The 22,009-nt window shown below is 44.0% G+C and overlaps 1 protein-coding gene and 1 long non-coding RNA gene across 7 annotated transcripts in view; one reads left to right on the forward strand and one right to left on the reverse strand.

The window, feature by feature from the left end:
• The window catches only part of CACNB4 (calcium voltage-gated channel auxiliary subunit beta 4), a 296,835-nt gene that overhangs the window by 43,618 nt on the left and 231,208 nt on the right, over positions 1-22,009 (forward strand). The window lies entirely within an intron of this gene.
• LOC118154588 (uncharacterized) lies at positions 4,273-8,301 on the reverse strand. The gene is made up of 3 exons (XR_004744666.3): positions 7,848-8,301; positions 6,928-7,063; positions 4,273-6,658 (listed from the first exon to the last, which is right to left on the reverse strand). It is a non-coding gene; the product is annotated as an uncharacterized LOC118154588 (long non-coding RNA).

Below are 22,009 nucleotides of genomic sequence, written 5' to 3' on the forward strand. Positions count from 1 at the left end.
TTATTGGTGCACGGATAACGCGCATTTGTTTTCTCTTAATTTTTGTGGCTTAGAAATCTGAGCATGGCTTAGCTGTGTCCTCTGTATCACCTGCAGTCCCAAGGCTGCAATCAGAGCATCAGCTAGAGCTGGGGTCTCATCTTAGGACTAGAGAAGAATCTGATTCTCAGCTCATCTGCATGGATTATGACAGGATTCAGTTCCTTAAGGTGTGTTGGACTGAGGGTCTCAGTTCCTTTCTGGCTGTTGACAGGAGACCACCTTATAAGTTCCTTACTATTAATACATGGGCCTCCAGCCAGTGAGAGAGAGTCTGCTATTAATAGCAAGATAAAAATCACAATCTTTTGTATTGATCAGGGAAGTGACATCCCTCAATGTTGTCATATTCTGTTGGTTACTCATGAGAAGAGGACTGTGCAAGACCGGGAATACTGAGAGGCGGAGATCTTTGGGGGCCATCTCGGAGGCTTGCTAGCAAAGCTTTCAGTGTAAATCAGCATAAGGAGTTGAGGTCTGTGCTTGTAGAAGTAAGGAATAGTCACAAGACACATAGAGAGTAAGAAGTCAGGGAGGGCAGAAAGTTGGAGGTAACAGTATCCATAGGATAATCACCACTCTCTCCTTATTGTCGAGGGATTTCAGATATCTTGAACGGGTATTAAATTTTCCACAGCATGTGAAGCTGTGGTGCAAGCCAGTGGTAACTGGAGCATAAAGGGCAGCATGATTCCAGTTGCCATCTGGGTTATAATAATAATAGAACTATGAAGAAAATGCCAAGGGCATCACACACAGGTAGAGTCTATTAAATGCCTGGTGGAGCTGGGGGTGACGTGTATGGGCCTTCCCATGTGAGCAAGAGAAAAAGGAAAGTACCTTCCAGAGCAGAGGAGTTTTTAGTGGTGCAGTGGTTTTGGTAAACTTGGAGAAAATTGATGGGGCTTGAGTGTGTGAAACATGGGAGATAATTGTGGCAGATAAGCTGAAGAAGCATTTGGGGACATGATATTTCTGAAAATTTCTCATCTCTAAAAAATCTTACAGGTATCAATGAACAGTTGGTATAACCAGATTTTTAAATATGATGCTTCTGGCTTCAGTGTGGTGGTAGTCACAGGACGTGGTGGTGAGTAGAAACCATGTAAGGAGGTGATGATAGTAAGAAGTGAGTGAGGATACACACATATCAAGCTTTGGTCGCCTCTCACTTGCTGTGCCTTGACTGCTCATTGTCACGCTTTGCCCAGTTTCTGTCTCCTTCTTCCTTAGTAGTCAAAGTTTGAAAATTTCAGAGGTTAGAGTTCCTTTGAAGAAAGTTATTTGTCTTGGCAATCACTTCTTAATTGTCTTCTTAGAATCAGTGGGGAAATTAGCCTTCAAAGCTATTTTAAGGATTAATTAATAATTCTGAAAGGCTCCAGAAGCTTAAAAGCCTTATGTAGACTCTGGAGTGTTCAGTAATAATCAAAGTGATAATCAGAGCACAGCAGGACTCAGTGGGGTGTGCAAATCCATTCATGTCTTGCATTGCCTATGGGCTGTGTGGTTTGCCGTGTCTCCGTAAGTGAGTGAGTCAGGGTAAGGAGAGGCCCTGCTGCTAAAGTAGAAAAGAATCAATGCCTACGACTGACAGTACAAGCTGAAAAAAGCTTGTTTAAAGTTGATCTTAATATGTGGCACCAAAGCACAAGTAACCAAAGAAACAGATGGATTATTTGGAACTTATCAAAATGAAAAACTTCCGTGCTTCAAAGGTTACTATCAAGAAATTAAGAAGAGGGCTGGGTGCAGTGGCTCACGTCTGTAATCCCAGCACTTTCGGAGGCCAAGGTGGGCAGATCACTTGAGGTCAGGAATTCGAGACCAGCCTGGCCAACATGGCACCTCTACTAAAAATACAAAAATTAGCCAGGCTTGATGGCACACACCTGTAATCCCAGCTACTTAGGAGGCTGAGGCAAGAGAATCACTTGAACCTGGGAGGTGAAGGTTGCAGTGAACTGATAATCACACCATTGCATTCCAGTCTGGGTGACAGAATGAAACTCTGTCTCAAAACAAACAAAAAAAAAGCGAATCTTATATCTGATCAGGGACTTGTGTCTAGGATATGTAAAGAACTCTTAGACTCAATAAAAAAGACATTTCAAAAATAGGCAATGGATAGGAATAGACATTTCACCAAAGAAGACATACCAGTGGCCAACAATCACATGAAAAAAATGCTCAGTATCATTAGTCACCAGGGACATGCAATTCAAAAACCATAATGAGATGCCACTTTACACCCACTAGGATGGCTATAATAAAAAAGACAGATAATTTTTGGCAAGAATATGGAGAAACTGGAATCCTCATACACTGCTGGTAGAAATGTAAAATGGTGCAACTACCATGGAAAGTTTGGCAGTTCCTCAAAAGGTTAAATATAGAATTATCTTATGACCCAGCAATTCCACGAATAGGTACATACTGCAAGATAAATGAAGGCATATGTCCACACAAAAGCCTATACAAGAATGTTTAATGCAGCATTATACGTAATAGACAAAAAAGGAAACAACCCAAATGGTCATCGATCGATGAATGGATAAGTAAATTATGATCTGAAAAAAAAGAAACAATTTTTCTCCTCTACTCATGCAGTCACTCAACACTTCTAATGTGTACAGGGTTTTCTCCACACACCAAGCAATTCTCCAGCAGATGCAAACTGGGTATCCTATACTTTTACTCAATTCTGCCACTAACTACTTGAAGACAGTATCAGATCCCACAGGTTGAGGGCTCAGTCAGCACCACTCCTCCAGTTTCAGATGCCAATCGCAGGTTGTTACCTATATGTCTAACTGAGGGATTCCCATGATCCTCTTCTTTGGTTCAGTTTATTTGCTAGAGCAGGGCCAGGTGTGATGGCTCACGCCTGTATTCCCAGTACTTTGGGAGGCTGAGGCAGGAGGATTACTTAAGCCCAGCAGTTGGAGACAGGCCTGGGCAACATAGTGAGACCCTATGTCTACAAAAGATTAAAAAATTAGCCGAACTTAGTGGCATGTGCCTGTAGTGCCACCAACTCTGGAGGTTGAGGTGGGAGGATCCTTTGAGCTCAGGAGGTCAAGGCTGCAGTGAGCTGTGATCGCACCACTGCACTCCAGTGCTTGCTGGGTGACAGCAAGACCCCGTTTCAAAAAAGAATAGAATTACTAGAGCAGATCACAGAACCCAGGGGAACACTCACATTTACTGGATAATTATAAAGAATATTTTCAGGATACAGACGAACTGCCAGTTGGCTGGTGTGGAACATGGAGCTTCCATGCCCTTTCCAGACACGTCACCCTCCAGGCACGAGCTCAGCAATCCAAAACCTCTCCAAACCCTGTCCTTTGGTTTTTTTATGGAGCTTTCATTAAGTATGTATGATTGATTGCATCACTGGCCATTAGTGATTAGCTCAACCTACCGCCCCTGTTCCCTTTCCAGAGGTTGAGGGTGAGGTTGAAAGTTACAGTCCTGTAGTCAAGTCCTGGTCTTTCCTGACCAGCCCCCATCTTGTAACTACCTAGGGACTCCCAGCCATCAGATATTCACTTTTGAATATCTTTTTTGTACTCAAAAGTATAAACCCAGAGTTCTAGAGATTCTAAGAGCTTTAGAAACCATGTGCCAGGAATTAGAGGCACAGACCAAATATATGTCTCTTATTTTATCTCACTATCACATATGGTATTCCTTTCTTTCTTTTTTTTTTTTTCCAGACAGAGTCTTGCTGTGTAGCCTAGGCTGGAGTGCAGCGGTGTGATCTCCACTCACTGCAACCTTCGCCTCCTGGGTTTGAGTGATTCTCCTGCCTCAGCCTCCCAAGTAGCTGGGACTACAGGCGCCCACCACCACGCCCGGCAAATTAAAAAAAATGTTTTTAGTAGAGACAGGGTTTCACTATGTGGCCAGGCTGGTCTTGAACTCCTGACCTTGTGATCCACCTGCCTTGGCCTCCCAAAGTGCTGGGATTACAGGCATGAGCCACCACGCCTGGACCACATAAGGCATTTCTATACAATGGAATATTATTCGGCAACAATGGGGAATGAAGTACAGAGGGTCCCTGACTTAAGATGGTTTAACTTTAAGATGGTGTGAACAGCCAGGCGCAGTGGCTCATGCATGTAATCCCAGCACTTTGGGATCACCTGAGGTCAGGAGTTCAAGACCAGCCTGGCCAACATGGTGAAACCCTGTCTCTACTAAAAATACAAAAATTTGCCAGGCATGGTGGCACACACCTGTAGTCTCAGCTATTTAGGAGGCTGTGGCACGAGAATTGCTTGGATCCAGGAGGTGGAGGTTATAGTGAGCCGAGATCACGCCACTATACTCCAGCCTGGGCAATGGAGTCAGACTCTGTCTCCAAAAAAAAAGAGATAATGTGAATGATCTGATTTTCACTTTTAGTACAGTATTCAATAAATTACATGAAACATTCAGTACTTTATTCTAAAATAGGCCTTGTGTTGACTGATTTTGCCCAATTGTAGGCTAACATATGTATTCTGAGCACATTTAAGGTAGGTTTGGCTAAGCTATGATGTTCAGTAGGTTGGATGTGTAAAATGCATTTTCAATTTATGATATTTTCAATGGGACGTAACCCCACCATAAGTGGAGTAGCATCTGTACTGATAATGTGCTACAATATGTGTGAACCTTGAAAATACTATGCTAACACTATGCCTGAAAGAAGCCAGACACAAGAGGGCTTCATATTACGAAAAACTACATATTATATGGAGTTTAATACTCCGTAAACTACGAAAACTATATATATGTTACCATTTATAGGAAAAGTCCAGTATTTATAGAGACAGAACAGTTAGTGATTGCCAGGGTAGGGGGAGTGGGGGATTGGGGAGTGACTGCTGAAGGGAACAGAGTTGTTTTAGTTTGCTCTGGCTGCCATGAGAAACTACCATAGATGGGTGGCTTAAACAATGGAAAGTTACTTTTCAAAGTTCCAGAGGCTGAAAGTCCAAGACACTGGGACCCGCGTGGTTGGGTTCTTGTTGAAAGCTCTCCTCCCAGTTTGCAGACAGCTGTCTTCTTGTACCTTCACATCCTCATGTGGCTGAGAGCAGAGAGAGAGGAAGCAAGCCCTCTCCTGATTCTTCTACGAAGGGCACTAACCCCATCAGGAGGGCGTCACCTCATGACCTGATCACCTCCCCAGGGCTCCACCTCCAGATGTCGTCACACTGGGGATTAGGGCTTAACGTGTGAATTTTGTGGGAACACATTCAGTTCATAGCAAGTGTTTCTCTTTGGGCTGATGAAAATAATCTGAAGCTGGTGGTGGTGATAGTTGCAGTACAACACTGAATATACTAAAACCATTGAACTGTGCACTTTAAATGGGTGAATTGAATGGTATGTGAATTATATTTCAATAATACTGTTCAAAAAAAAAAAAAAAGGAAGTTGATAGTAAAGAGCCAAAGGGAAAGCTGGGCTGCTGGGTAGGGATGGGGTAGTCAAGGGAGAGGACCTCCCCAGGTCAATTTCTTAACCTGTCTCTCCATTAGGTTATTGTATGTGGTTTTTGAGGGTTTGTTGTTGAAAACATGGATGTGGGCTGGCCCCAGAGGCTCACACCTGTAATCCCAGTGCTTAGGAGGCTGAGGTGGACAGATCACTTGAGCACCAGTGTTTAAGACCAGCCTGGGCAACATGGTGAAATGCTGTGTCTACAAAAAAATTAGCTGGATGTGGTGACATACACCTGTAGTCCAGCTACCTGGGGACTGAGGCAGGAGGATTGCTTGAACCTGGGAGGTCGAGGAGGTCAAGGCTGCAGTGAGCCAAGATCGTGCCACTGCACTTAAGCCTGGGTGACAAAGTAAGACGCTGTCTGCGAACAAACAGAAAAACCTGAAAACGTGGATGGGTCTAAAATTTTTTTTTTAGAGACAGGGTCTTGCTCTGCCACACAGGCTGGAGTGCAGTGGCACAGTTATGGCTCACTACAGCCTCAAAGTCCAGGGGTTAAGGAATCCTCCTACCTCCGCTTCCCAAAGAGCTAGGATTGCAGGTGTGAGCCCCTGCACTGGTCTTGCATTTTCCATTCCTCTACCAAACCTGGCTCCATTTGCTTGTTAAAAAAGCAGTGAGCATTAGTGGAATGTTAATGGTCTGAACGACTTTAACTTCCCATCTGGCTGTTACTCTCCAGGAAGTCTCTTTTCATTTGATTGCGACTGATTAGAGGTTTTTGTTCATGTTCCATTTGATGTGGCTCATTTAGAGTAAATCTAGTGGGTGATTTGCCCTCCTCTTATGTCCGGCATTCCAAAGAGCTCTCGTTTAGACACTGTGTCTGCTTCATCAATAGCAAATGATCACATTTCTGAGCAGCCAGCATGCCAAAAGTATGGAAGGCAAAGTGAGGGCTGAACTGGGCGTAGGAGAACCTGGAAAACTTCTTTCCTTGTCTTTACGTGACAGGCAGTGGGTACAGCACAGTATGTCACTTTGGAAAGTCATCTGCCTGGGGCAGCTGTGATATGGTATTTCACAACAAACCTGTGGCTTTCACCCAACTTGCCAGATGCCAGCTTGGCCAAGATACATCCATCCACTCAGCAGACTGGCCCATGCTGGGATTCTGCAGACACAATTAAAACATTTGGGTGTCAAAAGATCGAGACCATCCTGGTCAACATGGTGAAACCCCATCTCTACTAAAAATACAAAAAATTAGCTGGGCATGGTGGCGCGTGCCTGTAATCCCAGCTGCTCAGGAGGCTGAGGCAGGAGAATTGCCTGAACCCGGGAGGCAGAGGTTGCGGTGAGCCAAGATCGTGCCATTGCACTCCAGCCTGGGTAACAAGAGCGAAACTCCATCTCAAAAAAAAAAAAATTGGGGTGTCTTACCTCCATACTGTGGCCTGGTTGGTTGAGATGCAGTTGCCTTGCAGACGAGTCGACACATTCGGCCCTCAGTAGAAGTTCCTCATGGTAGGTTAATGACAGTCACTAGTCAAGTCAATATGGTCATAACTTGAATCATCTAAAAGGAATGAAATGGTTCCTTTTATTGGTTTATCAATTCATAGTCTAAAAGAGGAAGTTAGCCTGTCACCTGGGCACCTGTGGAAGCCTCTGGTGTTCCATGTGGAAGATGCATCCTTCAGAACACAGCTTGTCTTTCTTTCTATAGATTTGGATATTATAAGGAGACAGAATCTAGGGCTGTGGCTGGTGACCTACTTCCTTCTTATGGTGAAGAAGGTCAGGGAGCTAAAGGGAGAAAGAGAAAAAGAGGGAGGGAGAATTAAGAAAAGGAAGGAAAGACAGAGAGAGAGTGAACAAGAGAGCCACAGAAAAAGAATCAGTATAATGAATGAGAAGAAACAAAGGATCTGAAAAAAAGAATAGGGAGAAGGAGAAATTCTGTTGTGAAATGAGAGGAAAAGAGAATGCAGGCTGAGCATGGTGGCTCACGCCTATAATCCCAGCACTTTGGAAGGCTCAGGTGGGCAGATCACTTGAAGTCAGGAGTTTGAGACCAGCCTGGCCAACATGGCAAAACCCCATCTCTGCTGAAAAATACAAAAATTATTTGGCAATGGTGGCATGCACCTGTAACCCCAGCTACCTGGGAGGCTGAGGCAAGAGAATCACTTGAATCTGGGAGACAGAGGTTGCAGTGAGCCAAGACTGTGTCACTGCATTCCAGCCTGGGCGACAGAGTGAAACTAAAAAAAGAAGAAGAAAAAGAGAATGCAAATGCAGGAGAGAACAGGAGAACAAGTTAGGATGGGTAAAGGTATATGGAGTGCTGAAAAACATACCTCTTATGAATTCTTCCTTCTTTATCCCAGAAACTCGATTGTTGCCAACAGCCTGGAGCTTGCGGACTTCTCTTAAAAACCTAGCTCATGCCCTCTCTGTGCACACCATGTAGTCACCTGAGAGTATTCCAGTGCTTTCGTTGGTTCTTCTGCCTCCATCTGCTCTCTTCTTTCTTTTACCCTCCCCAACACTTGGTCCCTAAAATAGTAGTACTTTAGATCTAGAAGCAACCTCCTAGAAGGGCTAAGATTTGGCTCTTTCACTTTACAGCTGAAGAAAAAGAAATCCAGCAAAATTAAATGACTTGTCTAAGGTCCTATAACCAGCGGATTGCACGGCTGGACTAGGGGGCAGAGCTTCCATCCCACGGGTGCAGGCCAGGTCCTGAGGGACCCACTTCTCTCTGTAGAGAGCTGTCTCTGCTGCTTACATCCTGGGTAAATCCTCATTGGCAAAGAAGAAGGTGGCCAACAAAGTCCTAGCTCTGCCAGCTTCTTTCATTGTCAGGAAACAGGTGTCGCAGTTACTTTTTATTTTCTCCTTTCAGTGCGGGGATGAAGTGGAGGCTGGCTGGTTTCCTATTGCACAGATTCTCATTCTTTTTCCCTTGGATTCTGCTTGGCCATCTGCTGATGGCTCCTTCTGGATCTAACCCAGGTTATCTGGAATAGTGCAGGTGGGGATGGGTGAAGAGCATTCAAACGGAGGTTTTTGACGGCAGTGGGCAGCAGGATGGAATCTCACTTTACCCTACCGATTCTCAGCTGGGGTGATTCTGCCCCACCCAGGGAACTTTCAGTAATGTCTGGAGGCATTTTTGGTTGTTACATCTAGGGGGCGCTACTAGCATCTAGTGGATAGAGACCAGGGATACTGCTAAACATTCTCCAATGCACAGACAACACCCCATAAGAGTCATCCCGCCACGATGTCAGCAGTGTTACCCAACTGAACTTGAGTCTTCTCGCCCAGCATGCACAAAGATCCAAACCCTGATACTAGGATTTGCAGGGAAAGTTAGGCGTTTGTGGCAGGATGGCAAACAGAGAGAACTGAGCAGCGAATGCCTAAGACCTGAACTCTCCAATGGCTTACAAATGAGGGAAGTTTTGTTTTGTTTTGTTTTGTTTTGTTTTGTTTTGTTTTGTTTTGTTTTGTTTTGTTTTGTTTTGAGACAGAATCTTGCTTTGTCACCCAGGCTGGAGTAGAGTGGCCCAATCTCAGCTCACTGCAACCTCCCACTCCCAGGTTCAAGCGATTCTCCTGCCTCAGACTCCCAAGTAGCTGGGATTACAAATGTCCACCACCATGCCCAGCTAATTTTTGTATTTTTAGTAGAGATAGGGTTTTACTATGTTAGTTAGGCTGGTCTCAAACTTCTGACCTCAAGTGATCAGCCTGTCTTGGCCTCCCAAAATGCTGGGATTACAGGAGTGAGCCACCGCACCTGGCTCCAACTGAGGGGTTTTAAAGGCAGGGGTTCATTTCAAGAAAGCAGAAGTTACAAGCATAATCGTAAATCACTACATGGGGATTATACATTGGTTTGGACCAAAAAGATGGGATATCTTGAAATGAGGGTTACAGATCATAGGTGGATTCAAAGATTTTTTGGTTTGCAATTGGTTAAGGAAGTAAGAATTCATCTGAAACCTTGGGGTACGCAGGAAGGAATGTCAAGGTTTGGCTTGTGGGCATGACTCTCTCAGACCCCTCAGGAAGAAATGTACAACAAAGAACTGTCATCAGAGTTCAGTTTTCACTTCCCCCTTGTTTGAGGTTTGAGTGACAGCAATTGGCATTTTCCATCTGGTAGGGGTTCAGGTTTCTGAAAAACAACTCAGGGACATATGTCGAGATGTTATCTTTAATTTCTTTTTTTTTTGGAGATGGAGTTTCGCTCTTGTTACCCAGGCTGGAGTGCAATGGCGCGATCTCGGCTCACCGCAACCTCCACCTCCTGGGTTCAGGCAATTCTCCTGCCTCAGCCTCCTGAGTAGCTGGGATTACAGGCACGCACCACCATGCACAGCTAATTTTTTGTATTTTTAGTAGAGATGGGGTTTCACCATGTTGACCAGGATGGTCTCGATCTCTTGACCTCGGGATCCACCTGCCTCGGCCTCCCAAAGTGCTAGGATTACAGGCGTGAGCCACCGCGCCCGGCCCTATCTTTAATTTCTATAGGGAACCAAATATATCGTGACTCTCATGTACGGGGGTGACAATTCTTGCTTAGCAGGTTATTCATTCACTTCCCTAGTTGCTGGCTGCATGGCTAGCTAGGTACCCAGAATTTCCTTTGAAGGGACTCAAATTTTTCTTTATTTTCAGGCTGAGGGGTAGCTGGGCAGGCCCCTAAGAGGGATCCCTGCTCCATCTCAATAATGTTGAGGTGAAAGAATTTTGCTTTGCCTGAATCTTTTCTTAGCAGAAGTTCAGTGCTCATGGCCTAGGATAGTCAGAGGCCCTTTTTCCTACCTGGGTAGTAGTGCCTGGGCACAGTTTAGTGCAGATACTTGAACTTGGACAAGCTGCCTGAGATGATAACCCAGAATTTCAGGTTTAATTAATTTAAAAAGTCAAGGTTTGCTAAAAAACAGGCAGAATTCTCATCTCCTTTCCCATTTCTATAGCCCAGCAGCCACAGCTTACCTGCTTCTCTGCTTAGGGTGACATCTTAAAAGGGTAGAAATAAGGACTCTTAGATGTGGGCTTCCAGTGTCAAAGTGTGGTGCTGAATAAATAGAACTCTGTGAGTTGTCACGATGGAGAATTAAACCAGAAAGGAAATGAGCATGAGATGGAAGGAGGAGAGGCAGATATTTAAAAAGGCAAAATAGATCCTCCTGTTTGCAGCAGTCAAGTTGAAACCAGCCATAGCTGTAGGGAAGAAATTAGGGAGAGATTATCATCTTAGTGATTGTCCTATAAAATTGCTCTAGGCCAAAGGGGCTGCTTTAACATTTTTGTAATTTAACCTCTTTTTACCTTCCTGAGCCACAGCATGCATTTGTGTTTCTAATAAGCTGTCTTCTTCCAGGAAGGGATTTGGTGATGTTTCTGCCTGTGCTCACCTATGAGAAAAGGGGTGCTACGTGTTCTGAGACATTCTAGCCTCCCCTGAATGGATAATCCATATGACATAAAAATATGCTATTACATAATCCGTTTCCAGGTAAAATAATTGCCACTTCCTTCTTAATAACTCACTTTTGTTCTAGTTTATTAAAAAAGTTGACTCACATTGATTTTATTTCTATATGCTCAATTTCTTTTTTCTCCTAGTAATAGAGGTCGTTAGTAAGGAAAAAGTTTTTCATCCTTTCATTGATTCTCAGTTACTCTAAAGACCCAGACTTGTTAATTTCCAATCTGCCTACATTCTAGCTCATTTATCAGAACTTTTTATCCCCTCTATTTCAAGCTATATTCTAAAAAAAAACTTTCCAACTGTTCATTACTTGTGTTTTTTTCCTTTTCAATGAATCTGGGAATGTTTAATGAATCCCTGCTGGCTGTGCGTTACTGTATTTAGAGCTGTGGCATGTATGTGGCATGCATAGCTGTGCATAAGGCGGCATCTGAACTCTCTTGGAACCACAGGGAATTCCAGTCTGTGCTCTTGGAGGTTGTGTGAGGGGGGGAAAGAAGAGACTACTTGTAAGACTTTGACACTGTATTTTGATCTACCTTTTCCATTCTTATCTTTAAAAAAAAAAAGTGGTAAAATATACATAACATTTACCATTGTCACCATTTTTAAGTGTACAATTCAATGGCACTAACTAAGTACATTTGATGCAGAATTTTTGCTTCTTGATGTGCTTGGTAAGTTCAGCTAAATCCAGGTTCTTGTGTCATGACCAGGAAAAAATTAGACGTGGACAGATTGAAGGGTGAGGAGAACAGAACTTAATGGGCAAAAAGGAAAAAAGAAAAAAAAACAGAGACAGAGTCCAGCCAATGGGCTCCCACCTCATCTATCGAAGAGGCCACGACACAGGAGCTGAAGAGACGGGGATCCTCCTCCAGGCCCAAGGTGCCAACTTCCCGTAGCTCCATGCCATCCTCCCGGTACGCAGGCGGGTTCCTAGCCCATTGTAGGCATGCACACACAAGACCCTGGGCAGGCCCGCTCATCTGCACAAAAGCATCTGATGTAAACACTTGAGAGTTTGGTTGGAGATTCTCCGGGGACCCCCCTTATCTGCCTCCTGCACCTGTCACATTCGTGTTGTATGGCCATGCCCATCTTTCATCTCCTGAACTTATTCATCATCCCATCCAAAACTCTGTACCTATCAAACAATAACTCCATTCTGTCCTCCTCCCGGCTCCTGGTGACCACTCTTCTACTTTCCGTCTCCATGAATTTAACTATTGTAGGTAGCTCATATAAATGGAATCACGCAGTAGTTGTCCTTTTGTGACTGTTTATTTCCCTTACCCTCATATCCTCAAAGTTCATCCCTGTCATAGCGTGAGACAGGATTTCCTTCCTTTTTAAGGCTGGATAATATTCTGTTGTATGTATATGCCACATTGTCTTTAGCTACTCCTCTGTTGATGGACAGTTGAGCTGTTTCTATCTTTTGGTGACTGTGACTAATGCTGTTGTAAACACGGGTACAGTCCCAGTCCTTATCTTTAAAACCATATCTGCAGGTGAAATCATTGAAAAAAATTGGCAAATGATGCCTCTCCATATCCATACATATATACGTGCATTTATCTAGTTATATGTGCTAGGTGTCATTATGTGGTGGCAATCATTTTTTTCTGGCTTGAAATCCTAAGCCAGAACAATATCATCTCATGCCCTTGCTCCACGTCCTCCTTTCTCTTCACGAAATCTCTCTCTCCCCCCACCACCATCTCCTCTTTCTCCTACTTCAATTCAGTTTAGCAAACTTTTATTGTTGTTACCTTTTTGGGTGCAAGATGCTCTGGAAATTTTGAAGAATAAAACTGGCCTTGGGTTTTTCATGGTCTCTTATTGGAGACAAGACCCACAGTAGCAGTTGAGTGAGTTGGGCTGTGGACCTGCTGTGGTGGCCAGGCTTATGAAAGGATGGCAAAGATGAGGGAAAACGCATTCTGGCCAGAGAAAATGACCCACGCAAAGGGTGTGGGATGAAAAATGTTGGGAATATTTCATTCGAAGTTGTTTTTATTTGTATGTGGCCTTTAAATATTTTTAATTATTAGGATGTGCTTGGTAAGTTCCCTACTTGGGAGTAATAGTGATTTCTCAACTCTGTATTGTTGATTTTGTAGAGGAAATTTCCCTTTAATAATTTGTTTTAAAAGAAGTACATTTTTGCTGGGTGCAGTGGCTCATGCTTATAATGCCAGCACTTTGGGAGGCCGAGGTGGGCAGATCACAAGGTCAGGAGATCAAGACTATCCTGGCCAACATGGTGAAACCCCGTCTCTACTAAAAATACAAAAATTAGCTGAGTGTGATGGCACGTGCCTATAATCCCAGCTACTCGAGAGGCTAAGGCGGGAGAATCACTTAAACCAGAAAGTCAGAGGTTGCAGTGAGCCGAGATCGCCCTCCTGTACTCCAGCGTGGAACCAGAGTGAGACTTTGTCTCAAAAAAATAAAATAAAAAGAAGTGCATTTTTTATTTTATGTAATCTTAGATATTTTCCATGCTTCAAAGAAAGAAGTTTGTTTTGTTTTTGGTATATTTTATATAAGTAATTTAGTTTGATTTTTTTTTCCTGTAATTCTATTGGTTTTTGAAAGATTTTGAAAGACTTTTTTTTAAGAGACAGGGTCTTGCTATGTTGCCCAGGCCAGCCTTGAACTCCTTGCCCAAGTGATCTTCTCACCTCAGCCTCCTGGGAAGCTGGGACCATAGGTATGTGCCATCAAGCATGGCTCTGTTCATTTACTAACTAAAATATGATTGAATCAAATGTTTGTAAAGCCTGGAAAAGAAGTCCTTTCAATTTAACAATTTAACGTTTGAAGAACGCTGTTGCTCAACTGAACAGTTTCATACTTGAAAACTGGATAATCCATTTATTTAACAAAAGAAATAAGTGAATTTGAGACATCTTGCCACAAGTATGTTAAAAAATCCAAGTAGGTGTACTTGTGTGTATGTATGTACACGTGTAAACACGCACATAGTCACTCTCACTTTTAGTTCTAAGTGTGAAGGTAAAAAAAAATTGGCAAGTGTATTGGCTCACACATATAATCCCAGCACTTCGGGAGGCTGAGGCAGGAGGATCATTTGAGCCCAGGAGTTTGAGATGAGCCTGGAGATGGCAAGACCCCATCTCTATAAAAAAATGAAAAAATTATGCAGGCATGATGGTGTGCGCCTGTAGTCCCAGCATTCCAGAGGCTGAGGTGGGAGGAGCCCTTGATCCCAGGAATTTGAGATTTCAGTGAGCTATGATCATGCCATTGCATTCCAGCCTGGACAACAAAGTGAGACCTCCTTGTTATTGGAAAGGGGTTCCAATGCGGACCCCAAGAGAGAGTTCTTGGATCTTGCACAAGAAGGAATTAAGAGGCAAATCCATAAAGTGAAAGCTAGTTTATTAAGAAAGTAAAAGAATCAAAGAATGTCTGCTCCATAGGCAGAGCAGTGGCAGTGGGATGGCTGCTCAGCTGCTGACACTTATTGTTACTTCTTGATTATGTACTAAACAAGGGGCAGATGATTCATGAGTTTTCTTGGAAAGGAGTGGGCAATCCCCTTGAACTGAAGGTTCCTCCCATTTTTAGACCATACAGGGTAACTTCCTGATGTTGCCATGGCGTCTGTAAACTGTCATGGCGCTGGTGGGTGTGTCTTTCAGCATGCTAATGTATTATAATTAGCATATAACGAGCTGTGAGACCGACCAGAGCTCACTCTCCTCTCCATCCTGGTTTTGGTGGGATTTGGCCAGCTTCATTACTGTTTTATCAGGAAGGCCTTCATGACCTGTGTCTTGTGCCAACCTCTTATCTCATCCTGGGACTAAGAATGCCTACCTTCTGGGAATGCAGCCCAGTAGATCACAGCCTTATTTTACCCAGTTCCTATTCAAGATGAAGTTGCTCTGGTTCAAACGCTTCTGACAACATCTCTAAAAGAAATAAAAATAAAGAAATAAAATTAACAACACTTTCAGCCAGAAGGGGGAACATAAGATATAAAATGCCATTTTTCTTTTTTTGATCATTTTTTTTAATGATTATCTGCTATCAGCAGATGGCCACACAATATGAGCAGTAAATAATGTAGTAAATTTAGCTGGTGATTTGGGTCAATGGTACTGCTAGTCTAGCTGCTTTGACTTCAACCTGAGTTCTAGGAGTAACTTGCCAGGTCTGTAGGACTCACTCAGGGATCCTTAGAGGCCTGGGAGGTCCAGACCTTTGTTAAGCAGGAGCCTAAAGAAGTAGAGAATTGAGGTGCCAAGAAATATGGTCCAACCCCCTGGCAAGCTACAACATATGAGAACCAGGCCTGGGGAGGGAGCAGATGGATGAAAGGAAATGGAATTGGAAAGCGTTCCTAGGGTTACACGGGAAGAGGAGCAGGATTCTGGTTGAGGCCTTGCTGGTGACCCTAGATTAGTTAGTAGGGGAACCTAAAAAATGGCATTATGGCTTTCTCACCATTCCTAGTAGCAATTAGTTTGGAAGCTTCCGGAAGTTTGTCCTTTACAGAGTTATTGACCTGGCCCTGGACTTTGGGGAGATGGAGCTTCCCAGCATGGCTCATTCTCATCTGCATTTAGGGTGAGGTTTGGCTAGAAGCGTGGCAGCCTGAACAGATCGCATAGTTCACTCTTTCACTCCTTCAACTGTTTATGAACACCTTCTATGTGCCAGCCATTATTCTAAGTGCTGGGAATGATGGGGTGAGCCGGACAGGCTCTGCCCTCTCTGGGTCTGTGTTCTGATGGAAGTTATAGGGGAATTAGTGCTCACGCGCCATCTTCTTACTTCTGTGTGGGTATTACTTACAATAATGCCAGATAGAACACTATCTTTTAATCACTTGCAAAATATCTCCCTTTTTGATGGTTTTGGAAGAAGAAAGAGAAGTCATACTCAAAGCCAGAAAATCAGAGGATTTCTGAAGATGTCTCCAGCAATATAATCTCCAGGTCTTTTGGTGATGGATTGATTTGTCCAGATTCTTCTTTCTTCCTGCAGTTTCTGTGCTCCAGTCTCCTATCAAAACTTAGACCTTTCATGGTAATGAATTTAGTAAACTCTCAGAACCAGCAATAATCTTCCTTCAGCTTCTGGCCTGGCCAACTGCCCACCTTCTATGTTTTTCCCACTGTCATATTATTATTATTTTAACTGGAATTAATCACTCATGGCAAATTTAAACAGAAATTTATAGCCCCCATTACAGATTGCCCTTTACCTTCTTCCAGAAATGCTTCCCATGAGTACTGAGCTTATGAAACTAAAACATGATGATGACTTCAAAATTCATGGTTTATTAAACAGATTCTTGAGCCTAAGAACACAGACCTCTCTCTACACAAAGGATTCTGCAGTGAGAAGTTCCAGAGAGGAATAAAGTAATACTTTGGGATTAGCAAATGGGAGAGAGAAAAATCATTTGTCTTTCTTAGTGTCTCAGACTCATATTGTGTGCCAAAAGTTGGCGGGGAGAAACAGAAAGAAGGCTTTTATCCAAGGTTGAAGTCCCAATGGCCTAATGGTGTTTCTTCCATTGAGTGTGTGGACTCTGCTCCCAAGGGGCCCAAAAGGCTGAGGTCAGGAGTTGCAGTTGTGGCCATTTTGCCATGGTCTTTGAGGGCTTTGCCAAGATGACCAACATGGAGATTTGATCAAAATGCAGTTTTATTTATGTGGACATTTTTTCACTGGAAATTGTCTTAAAAATACCAATTTGTTTCACAGAAAATATCAGCCAGGGGTTAATCACCATCATTGGCACTGGCAGCATGTGCATTTAGATGTGAACAAAGGACTAGATTTTAGATGAGTTCTAAAGGTTTTGCTAATCTTGAAAACTTATTTTTATATTTATTTATTTATTTATTTTTGAGACAGAATTTCACTCTTGTTGTCCAGGCTGGAGTGCAATAGCACGATCTCAGCTCACTGCAACCTCCACCTCCTGGGATCAAGTGATTCTCCTGTCTCGGCCTTCTGAGTAGCTGGGATTATAGGCACATGCCACTACATCTAGCTAATTTTTGTATTTTTAGTAGAGACAAGGATTTCATCATATTGGTCAGGCTGGTCTCGAACTCCTGACCTCAGGAGTCCACCCACCTGGGCCTCCCAAAGTGCTGGGATTACAGGCGTGAGCCACCGTTTCCAGCCAGCTCATTAAACTTAAAAACAAGTTTTCGGCCGGGCACAGTGGCTTATGCCTGTAATCCCAGCACTTTGGGAGGCCCAGGTGGGTGGACTCCTGAGGTCAGGAGTTCAAGACCAGCCTGACCAATATGACAAAAGCCTTGTCTCTACTAAAAATACAAAAATGAGCTGGGTGGTGTGCCTCTGTAAACCCAGCTACTCAGGAGACTGAGGCAAGAGAATCGCTTGAACCCGGGAGGCCGAGGTTGCAGTGAGTTGAGATTGTGCCACTGCACTGCAGCCTGGGTGACAAAGAAAGATTCTGTCTCAAAATCAAACCAAACCAAATGAAAAAACATAAAAATTAAAATAAAATGAAAACAAAAATAAATTAGCTGAAGAAAGTATTAGTAAAACGTGAGGGCGTGAACAGACATGACATTATAAGCTTCGGTTCAACTATTATCTGAGCCAGATTTGATCGTAGGGATTTATAAATTTAAAGATTCTAGATGTCATTGAAGTCTTTATAAAATATAGGAGTTAAATACCATGAGATGGGAGAATCATGAGCCTTCAGATTCAGCAGATGCATAAAATTCTACTTTTTAACTAGTATGTGGGTTAGACCTCTTGGTATTTTTGATACTTAAAAAAACTCTCAGCTAATTTATTCAGAATAGCCCATAAATGAGACATTCCCATTTAGCTGTAATGAAAACAGGGGACCATCACTTACCAGCCAGTACAATTTTTGTAGAAATAGAAGGTGGAATTAAAATTCTTATTTTTTTTGGATATAAAGTATATTCATTGCCCTAAGACTTAAGGGACTTTAATCTTTGTCAACAAATTATGCTTTAGGTGTACCCAAGAAACATTGCCATAAACGTCTCCTTTTGTTCTGCATTCCCTATTTTAATTTCTTTTGAAAAATAGACATTATTTTCCATACAGGGTCTGCTTCCGTGCTTACTTGATACCTTGACTGTGTTTCTGAGGACTTCTGTAGTTTTCTCCGAGTTTTGCTCTGCTTGTCCGGGGTTGGAAGGAATATCTGCATTTCTGTGAGCAGTGCTTGGTCCCACCCTCCTTCCTTGCCCTGCCTGCCTGCCGTGCACGGAATTATCAATCATGTTTTGTCAGATGTTTTCATTAAGACATAGAGCATAAAATAAGGCTCTTGTCCTCATAGAGCAAATAATGTCGTTGGAAATGTAAGATAGAACCTATGGGAAAACAAGAATATTCTAGGGCTCCATATGCTGCTTGGCAAGTGAACAGAGTAGGAAGAGTGTGGGTTTCCTCCAAAAGACTGGGCAGGGAGAGGTTTGGGTTCAGCATTGAGGGAATAATAAAATTCTTCTTCTTCTTCTTCTTTTTTTTTTGAGACAGAGTCTTGCTCTATTGCCCAGGCTGGAGTGCAGTTGCATGATCTCAGCTCACTGCAACCTCCGCCTCAGGTTCAAGCAGTTCTCAGCCTCAGCCTCCCAAGTAGCTGGGATTATGGGCACCTGCCAGCACACCCAGCTATTTTTTGTATTTTTGGTAGAGATAGGGTTTCATCATCTTGGCCGGGTTGGCCTTGAACTGCTGATCTCATGATCTACCCGCCTCGGCCTCCCAAAGTACTGGGATTACAGGTGTGAGCCACTGTGCCTGGCCCAGTAATAAGATTCTTAAGTAGAGACATCAGACAGCTATGTTTCTTGCTTTTTTAAAAATACAAGGAAATGTTGGCTTATACAGCTAAACCATTTTTTTTTTTAATGCTGTTTAATTATCCCTGTATTAACTAAGCAAGCAATGACCTCAGTTCTGGAAGTTTATTATCTTTCCTCTGTATCCGTCCAGAGCTCTAGACAATGGGCCAGCAGGGAGTCACTTCTGGGAACATGACAAGTGTCGCATCCTCTTGGGGTGGGGACATACAGGCTGGGAAGAGAGTGGGAGTTTGTCTGTCCAGAGTGTCCTGGGCTGGGAGACAGGAGGCTTGAGGGAACTGTCCTCTCCATCACTAACTTGTGTAACTTCAGCCAAGTCCTAGCACCAGTCAGGGCCTCTGTGCCCATCTGTGTGGCCACAACTTGTCACCCTCCTCCCAATCTCACCTGCCATGAGTCTTTGAAAATGATTGAGTTTGCAGCCTGCCCTGCTTTTACTGTCGTGTCTTTTGTGGAAAGACTAAAAGGAAGCCTCCGCCTCTGCTGTTAATGAGCTGTTAAAAGGGTCAGCAGGCTGCAGCAGAGAATAGTGGGCCTTTTCTCTTCTGGGCGTCCAGCTGCTCCGGCACACCTGTCCACTGCCATCTCCCTGCCAGACTCGGGGCTGAGGTGGAAGCCTGTGTCCTAAGTGCTCCTCATCTCTGCTGAATGCACTCATTATCTGCAATCAAGATGCATTCCAGCTTCTCGCCAAACCCTTGTCTGTCAGTAGAAGCTGCATTGGGGAGATGCAGTCTGAATTTGGCTCATTAGGTCAAAGGCAAGGAGCAGAACTTGGAAAAAGGCCGGGGAGGGCTGTTGTGCGGTTCCCAGCAGCTTGTGCACCCTGTGGTGTGAGAATTACCAAACCCCAGAATTACAAGCTCACCAACCCCTTACCTTACAAGGCTTTTTGTTCTGCGTTCCCATAGCAGGCCAGCATCCTTGATGCTTTGGAGGATTTAGGAACTTTGCCATGGGCAGGATTTATGAAAGCTACCAGCACTCCCACCTCCTGCCTCCAAATACAACATGGTAGATTCCAGTAGGTTCGTGACATGCATTTCTTTGGGGGCCCTCTGATCCTCCCCAGTTTTCCTGGCCAGCATGAATGTCGAACAGATTTCCTGGGCCCTACATTTTGTCACGGCCTCCTTGAAGGTGGTTCCCTTCTGCATCCAGCTGTTGCAGCCTGGCTCTGTGTGCCCTGCTGCCTGGGGCCTGGCCAGCTCCCTGCTGTAGCAGTTGGCAGGCAGCTCCCAGGATGAGGGCGAGCAGTGCTGCAGGCCTGCTGAGGTCTTGGCTCAGGGCGGCTCCCCTGGCTGACTTTCAACCAAATGGGAGAAGAAAAATCTTCCCTCCTCTCTTTAGGTCTCAGAGGGAGGCCAGGCTGCCTTAGAGCATTTCTTTCTCTCCCTCCCATCCCTAGCAAAAGAAGAATATCATTCTAAATGCTGTGCCCTCACCGGGGAGGGGATATGTCCTTTTGGTCTAAGCAAGAAGAATGAGACAAATGTAGATTCACCGGAGTCAGAAGGTCACATTATTCAGTTGCTCATGGAATACTTCAAAATCTGTGAGCATTTATTGCTTGCCTCTCCTTTTGCTTTGAAATCCCCTAAAACGAGAGGGCAGACACCTAAGCATTTGCAGAAGCAGGGTGTAAGTAGAGTCAAGAACCGCGTGATTCCTCTGTCATGCCCACACACATATTTCTTTAGCAAAGATTGACATTTGGATGCAAGCAGGATTTATTTTTTTTGCAATCAGTCAGTTTGTAAATTGATGGGATATAGATTGCCACTGAAGCACTTCTCTGATTTATATTCTAAAGAGAGTCTTGTTATATTATTAGGTATAGTAAGTGTGTTACTGTAATATCCACTTTTGAGGTAAGCAGGATATTATATTGTTTCTGGCCAAACCAAGATTCTCAGATATGACTCATTGAGAAGGTAACAAAACAGTAGCTCAGGGAGGAAGACCCTACTTGTGGCCCCCTAAGAATCAACTGGCCTGAGCCTCAAGTGTGGAAATGGTCTACATGCACCACCTTGTGGCTAAGGCCATAATGAACGTTTTGAGATAGAGACACCCATATAAGGGTTCTGCTCAGGTTTGTTGCCTTTTTGAAGCTGAGGTTCGTGATAGCTGCTTTCTAGCATTTAGTGCACTTCCTGGCATTCTCACTTAATATTTGTCAAGTGAAACTTTGTGAAGGAATCCCATGTCACAGCAGAGTGTGCTTGTTTTATGTTATAGTCTTTCAGTCATGGTCCAGGGCTGTTGTGTCCAAAATAAGGCAGAATACTCTAAACATGGTCTGAGTAGCCTAAAGTATTCCAGAAATATTACTCCTAGACTCTGGAAACTCTGATTCTAGAGAGATTTATTGAAATATGCCTTTCACCACCCTTAACACTTAAAAGAATTATTGTGGTAAAAAACATGCAACAGAGACCGATCCAAGATGGCCGATGGCTAACATCTCGGGACTGCAGCTCTCAGTGAAGGCGCGGAGAACTAGACAAGGCCACACTTTCAGACAAATTCTGGTCGCTCACGGAGCAGATGATCCCCAGTGGAGGAATCACACGGGTCGCCAGGGCGACTTTTGTGGCCGGCGCAGCTATTCCGCCGGCGCCTCGGCGCTGCAGCTCTCGGAGCAGAGTAAACAGGTTCGGAGGACCCACAAGGGCCCCCAGCACGACACCAGAGTCTGGCGCAGTGGCTGTGATGGCACCTCGGTGCGGCAGCGCTCCGCGCAGAGGCGCAGAGTAAACGGGACTGGCTCCCCTTCTGACCGAGGTTTGGAGCCCTGTGAGGGCAGAGTCGCCCACTACAGACACAAGAAGGAAGCCAGACAAGAGAATCCTGGGCAGAAAAGCACCATCAGTTTTAACGCGGCTGCTCTGGCCCTGGGAACTAACAACCTGGACACCCACTCAAGAGACCTAATCTGAAAGTTGGTAAATTCAAAGACCACAGGAGGATAAACTTACAATGACGGGAAGAAACCAGGGTAAAATAGCTGAGAATACTCAAAGTCAGAACGCCTCTCCCTCTAAAGATGATCACAGTTCCACATCAACAATGGAACAAGGCTTGATGGAGAACAAGCGCATCCCAATGCTAGAATATCGCTTCA

This window comes from Callithrix jacchus, chromosome 6 (genome assembly GCF_049354715.1).
Source record: "Callithrix jacchus isolate 240 chromosome 6, calJac240_pri, whole genome shotgun sequence".
Taxonomy (NCBI): Eukaryota; Metazoa; Chordata; class Mammalia; order Primates; family Cebidae; genus Callithrix; species Callithrix jacchus.